The sequence below is a fragment of the Equus asinus genome, chromosome 17 (assembly GCF_041296235.1).
Source record: "Equus asinus isolate D_3611 breed Donkey chromosome 17, EquAss-T2T_v2, whole genome shotgun sequence".
Taxonomy (NCBI): domain Eukaryota; kingdom Metazoa; phylum Chordata; class Mammalia; order Perissodactyla; family Equidae; genus Equus; species Equus asinus.
In genome coordinates, this window is record NC_091806.1 from 45,418,721 (window position 1) to 45,425,350 (window position 6,630).

Genomic DNA, 6,630 nt, shown 5'->3' on the forward strand with positions numbered 1-6,630 from the left:
CCCACTTCCATGTGTCTATCCCCCTGCCTCCACCCGCTTGTCCCCAATCTTCCAAACTTTCTCCTCCCGGGCCACTAATCAGCCAGCCAAACCGCTCACTACTGCCCATGAGCCCATGTATGTTCTAACTTAGGGCCAATTCTCTCTCCACACAGAGGATGACCAAAGAATGGCCTTGGTGATAGATGAGATGACCCAGCTGGAGGGTGTAGACAGAGAACGGTCCAGGACCAGTGCTCAGGAAGGTCCAGATTTAATGGCTGGGCAGAGGCAGATGAGTGCACAATGGAGACCAAGGAGACTCTTCCAGAGAAGTAGGAGGAAACCAAAGAGATGCGGCCTCCCGGAAGTGACAAGACGAAAATATTATAAGGAGGAGGATGTGGCCATGTGCTGGAAGAGGGATAACAGCAGATAAATGAAGATAATCTGGACAGCGTAAATATGCACTGACTTTTGTGACAAGGAAGGGCCCGATGTTGACAAGTACAGTTTCAGGGGAGTGGTGGCACTGGGTGCCTGACTGAGAGGGCTGTCGGAGAGCAGAGGGGAAGAATGGAGTCAGAGAGGGTAGGCAACTGTTTGAAGAAGCTTGGCTTAGAAGAATAGGAGATGGCAGGTAATAGGGAGTGATGGGGTCTAGGAAAAAGCCTTTTTTTTTAATGGGAGAGGCTAGTGAGTGTCTGCGTTTGTGGCTGGGCAGGAGCCTCGCGCACACGCCATTGCTGCACTCAGCCCACCTGTAGCCCACTGACCTCTCCCCGTCTCCAGTTGTGGCCTGTCTCATCTTCCTGGGGAATTTCTCTGGCACCACTGGAGAGCAGCTGCAATCTAGGAGTGCTGGGGAAGCAATGTCCAGGGCAACCCTCGGCCCACAGGGGAGGAGTCCGTTGATAAACGGTCAGCCTCTTCTCTGTGGGACGATCCTTGGGCGTGTTCCACACGGTTCCTCAGGCGGTCACCCACAAGAAGGAGCCCCACTTACCCCCAGCAGTAACCCACTTATTAAAACTCTCCTTCCCGACCATTCTCCCTCCCTGCCGGTTTCCTGAGATAACTACTTTCCCCCATATCTTTGTTTTAGGGTCTGCTTTTGGGGGAACTTAAGCCAACACAAGCTCGATGGAGAGGACGAGGTTGAAAGTAAAGAAGAGAGAGGATGCAAAAGAAGGAGCAGATCCCCAGGGGGTCTAGGGGGTGGGTTTGGAGTATGGAGGGAGGGGTGGCCTCGGGAGGGAGGAGGGAGGAACATCACATGTGGACAGATACAGACACCTGTGATGTCTGGTGGCTGGTGGGCGAGGGAGTTCTTTCTGACGGCGTCCAGCTTCTCCGTAAAGCAGGAGGTGAGATGATCAGCAAAGAGTGGGAGATGAGCAACTTGAGGAGAGTGGAGAAGGTCGTCCTGTGGAGAAGGAGAGAGCAGCTTAGGAAAACGGGGAGCCATTCTCAAAGAGTCTGAAGACGCGGGGAATCGTAAATTTGTGGTAGAACCGTCTACGCCATTGTGAGATGGCCTCCGTCAACCCTTGGCATCTCTGTGAAGGCAACAAAGAGGCGGGCAGCTGGATTCTGCGGTTTTGCCAGGCAGGCAGCTGAAAGCACAGTGGGCAAGGGCAGGAAGGGCTGGACTAGGCACCTCTTGTGGGGTCTGCCCAATTCATGACCTTTCATCTCTAAAAACCATGCCCTCAGCCTCCACAGGGCTTATTTCTGGCAGGACTCTGCCCCCACGGCCAGGCATGGCCCTCTGACCCAAGTTTAGCCAATCTCTTTCACAGGGAGATTCTCATTCTCCATCTCAACCCATGTTACTATGCACCAGGCTCTGGGGAAATAACAGCGAATGGGAGAGACAGGGTTCCTGTCCTCGTGAGGCTTACAGCCTAAGAGGGGAGATGGACATTCAGCAACTAAACAAAGAAACAAAACAATTAGGGTTGTGAGAAGGGGGTGGAAGAAATAAAGTGGCCACCGTGGAGGTAAATGATGCTGAGGGATGCCTGCCTTCGATGGAGTGGCCAAGGCCATACTCTCCAAGACGAGAGTAAGCTGAGACCTGAAGGGTGAGAGGGACCCAGCCGTGCAAAGAACTTGGATAGAGGTATCCAAGCGAAAGGACAAGTGAATTCAGAGGCTCAGAGGTGAAAAGGAGCTTAGTGTGTCCTCCTAGGAAGGGTCAGACAACCGTAGATGCTGGAGGGTGGTGGGTGAGGGGGAGACAACAAGAGATGGAGTTGGAGAAAGGGCAGATGTTGGATCACATATGACTCTCTAAGTTTTGCTGAAGACCTTGGATTTTATTCCAACTACAACAAGAAGCCAAGAGTGACTTGATCCAATTATTTGGGCAATATCTTCTTTTTATATAATTCCAAACTTAAAGAAAAATTGCAAGACTAGAACAAAAAATTCCCGTGTACCCATTACTCGTATTCACCAATCATTTACATTCTCCTTATTGGCTGTAGTCACAGAGTTGGTGTGAACACTGAATCATTGCTCTTAGGGGAAATACAGGGTTGGGTTCCTGCCAGCCTCTGGTCACCACGTTCTCATCAACTGATCAACACACAACCTTGTTTTACGTGTGTTTCTGTTTAAAGACACCTTACTAAGATATAGTGTCGATTCATTAACATGGAACCCATGGCCAACAGCGCTGTGGCTCACGCCTGAAGGAAGCTCATCGAACACATGTGTTTTCTCCATGAGGCATGTCATGGCCTTCTCACACTTACAAACACTGGATAGCACTTCAGCACTAGGCCTGGGGGCCATTTTAAACAGCGAAATCCCAAAAAAAAGCACAAAAATACAAAAAACGTGGCACTAAATAGACCGCCAAAAGGACACTTATTTACAGCACGAGAGTGGAAACAAGAAGCTGGAGCATCAGCTTCTGACTTTGGCTGGGACCATGTCCTCTGATGACTCAAAATTTTTACCTCTCTGCACATGCACATGTCCCTGAATGGCCACAAAAAGGCCCCAAGTATTGATTTCGGGGTTACAAATAAATTTTAGCTAGAGAAGAATTCGCAAATATGGAATTCATGCATAATGAGGATCAATTGTTTGTACATATATATATATATATATACGTAAATATTATTTTTGAACCATTTGGGAGTATGTTGGAAACATCATGTCTCTGTACCCCCGAATACTTCAACGTGTGTTTTCAAAATGGTCATTCTCTTACATGAGCACCGTGCAGTTCTCGAATTCAAGAAACTTACCAGTGATACAATACTATTTTGTAATAGCTGTTTTTTCCCTGGTCCAGCAGCCAACTCAGGATCACACATTGCATTTAGTTGTCATGGCTTGTAGTTTCTCAGTCTTTCTTTGTCTTTGATGATCTCACTTTGTAGAATGTCCTTCAATTTGGGTTTTCTGATGTTTCCTCATGATTAGATTCAAGTTATGCATTTTTGGCAAGAATATCCAGAAGCGATGTGCTTCCAGGTGCATCATATCAAGAAGCCCGTGACGCTGTTTGTCCCAACATTGGGGGTGTTAGGTTTGATGGCTTAGTTAAAGTGGTGTCTGCCACGTTTGACATGCCAAGGTACTGTTTTCCCCTTTGTAATTAATAAGTGATTTGTAGAGAAACACTTTGAGCCTATGGAAGTATCCTGTTTCATAGGAAGCTTTTACCTGCTAGTTTTAGAATCCACTGATGATTTTCTAACTTCATCATTCTTTCTGTATTTATCAGTTTACGTTTAACCCTCTCTTCTATGTATGTATGTATTCATTTTATATGGATATAGATAGATTTATGGATTCTTGGTTTACTCAACGGGCTACAATCCATTACCACCAATTACATATTTAAGCTTACATTCCAGTCTAATGTATTTACTTACTCATCTCTTGATTTATTTATATCGGTATGGGCTCAAAGGTTCTTAATTTATTTAATGAGTTCCAATCCATTACTATTGTCTTAGTCCATTCGGGCTGCTGTAACAAAATACCATAGATTGGGTAGCTTAACAACAAACATTTATTTCTCACAGTTCGGGAGGCTGGGAAGTCCAAGGTCAAGGTGCAAAAAGATTCTGTAGGTCCTGGTTCAGAGAAGGCCGTCTTCTCGCTGTGTCCTCAGCTGGTGGAAGGGTGAGGGGGCTTTCTGGGGTCTCTTTTATAAGGGCGCTAATCCCATTCACGAGGGCTCCACCCTCACAACGTAACCACCTCCCGATGGCCCCACCTCCCAATACCATCACATTGGGGGTTAGGTTTCAACACATGAATTTGGGGGGACACAAACATCCAGTCTATAGCGCCACTCTTACTTATTTTGATTCTCAAATTGCCCCAGATTCGGCCAGTGGCATCCCCTTCAAGCTGGCTCCTGCCCCGTTGGACACGATCCTGAGATTCTTTGAATACTTTCTTACTTTCTGAAGCCCCAAGAAATCCTAGGATCAACTTGTACTTTCCCTGACCCAGCCCTAGGATCAATCAGATCCCTAAGGAGTCCGGCTTCCTTTTGGTGGTGAATGGATGTAGAAAGCAGGGTCTTGGCACCAGGTGTGCTCATGTGCAGTGGTGTATCATTGCTTCTAGGCTAGCTTAGCAGACACGGTAGACATGGCACAAAATACATGTCATATATGTAACACACACATACACATATATTTCACATAGCACTATGTACATTTCCATGTTATCTATCAATCAAAGACCACGAGTTCATACAGATGCCTCCCCATTTCCATATTTGTAACTCCCTTCCCCAACAGTGAGAGACCTGACTCCCATTAACCTCAATAGATGTACTCATTTGCTCAAGTCTAGAATACATGGAAGGCAGCTTCAAAATTCCTAAGCCATTCCAACGTGAAATCAAACCTACTAGCAGGAGTTCAATGTCTAGTTGCAGTTCTTTTGGGGTGAAATTTACATATATTGGAATTCTCAGATTGTAAATGTAAATTCCATTAGTCTTGACAAATGGATCTTGCCCTGTAACCACAACCTATCAAGATACGGAATATTTCCATCACCCCCAGAGAGTTCCCTCTCATCTCTTCCCAGAGGCAATCGTACTTCTGACTTTTTCACCTTAGATCAGTTTTGCCAGTTCTAGAACTTCATCTTATTGAAACAGAATTTTTTTTTTAAAGAAACAGAACCTTCTCTTTTTTTTTTTTTTAAGATTTTATTTATTTTTTTCTTTTTCTCCACAAAGCCCCCCGGTACATAGTAGTATATTCTTCATTGTGGGTCCTTCTAGTTGTGGCATGTGGGACGCTGCCTCAGCGTGGTTTGATGAGCAGTGTCATGTCCGCGCCCAGGATTCGAACCAACGAAACCCCGGACCGCCTGCGGCGGAGCGCGCGAACTTAACTACTCGGCCACAGGGCCAGCCCCGAAGCAGAATGTTTTTGTGATTCAGTCGGGGTGTTGGAGGTATCAGGAAGTTGCTCATTTTTATTGCTGAGAAGTATTCCATTATATGAATTCAGTGAATAAATACCACGATTTACTTATCTATTCTCCTCTGATGGACATTTGGACTGGTTTGAGGTTTTCGCCGTTATGAATAAAGCTATTATGAACATTCATATACAAGTCTTTTTGTGGGCAAATATTTTCATTTCTCTTGGGTAAATACCTAGGAGTAGAATGGTTGGGTCAAAGGGTAGGTGTATGTTTAACCATAAGAAACTGCCAAGTCTTTTCCGAAGTGGCTGCACCATTTCACATTCCCACCAGCAATGGATCGGCTCTATTTGCCCCACATCCTCACCAACAGTTGGTACTGTTGGTCTTCTTAAGTTTAGCATTTCAAGGAGGTGTGTAATAGTATCTTGTGGCTGTAATTGGCATTTCTACGATGACTAACGATGCTGAGCATTTTTCCACGTGCCTATTGTCTACTTACATATCTTCCTTTGGCAAAGTGTCTGTTCAAATCTTTTGGCAATTTTTTAATTGAATTTTTTTGTCTTCTCATTGAATTATAAACATTATTTATTTGGAATACAAGTCATATACATATGTATTATAAACAACTTTATTGCAAGAAATTTCAAAAGTTACATAAAATGGCCGTATTTCTTGAAAGACAAAAAATATTACAACTCACCAAAGAAGAAATAAAAATCTGAATAGCTCAATATCTATCAGAGTAAATGAATTCATTATGAAAAACTTCTCTCAAATACACACATAAACACATACACACAAACAAACAAACTCCAGGCTCAGATGGCTTCACTGGTCAATTCTAATATGTGTTAAAGAAGAAATAATATTAATGTTACACAAACTCTTTCAGAAAATAGAAGAGAAAAGAATACTTCCCAACATCGTGTGTCATTAGGGAACTGCAAACTACAACAACAATTAGATACCACTACATACCTGTTACAATGGCTAAAATCCAAAAAACAGACAATAGTAAATGCTGGTGAGGATGTGGGGCAACAGGAACTCCCATTCATTGCTGGCGGGAAGGCAAAGTGGTTCAGCTACTTGGTAGGGAGTTTGGCAGTTTCTTCCAAACTAAGCATAGTCTCACCATACAATCCAGCAATCCTGCTCCTTGGTATTTACCCAATTGAGCTGAAAACTTACATCCACACAAAAACCTGCAATAAATGTTTATAG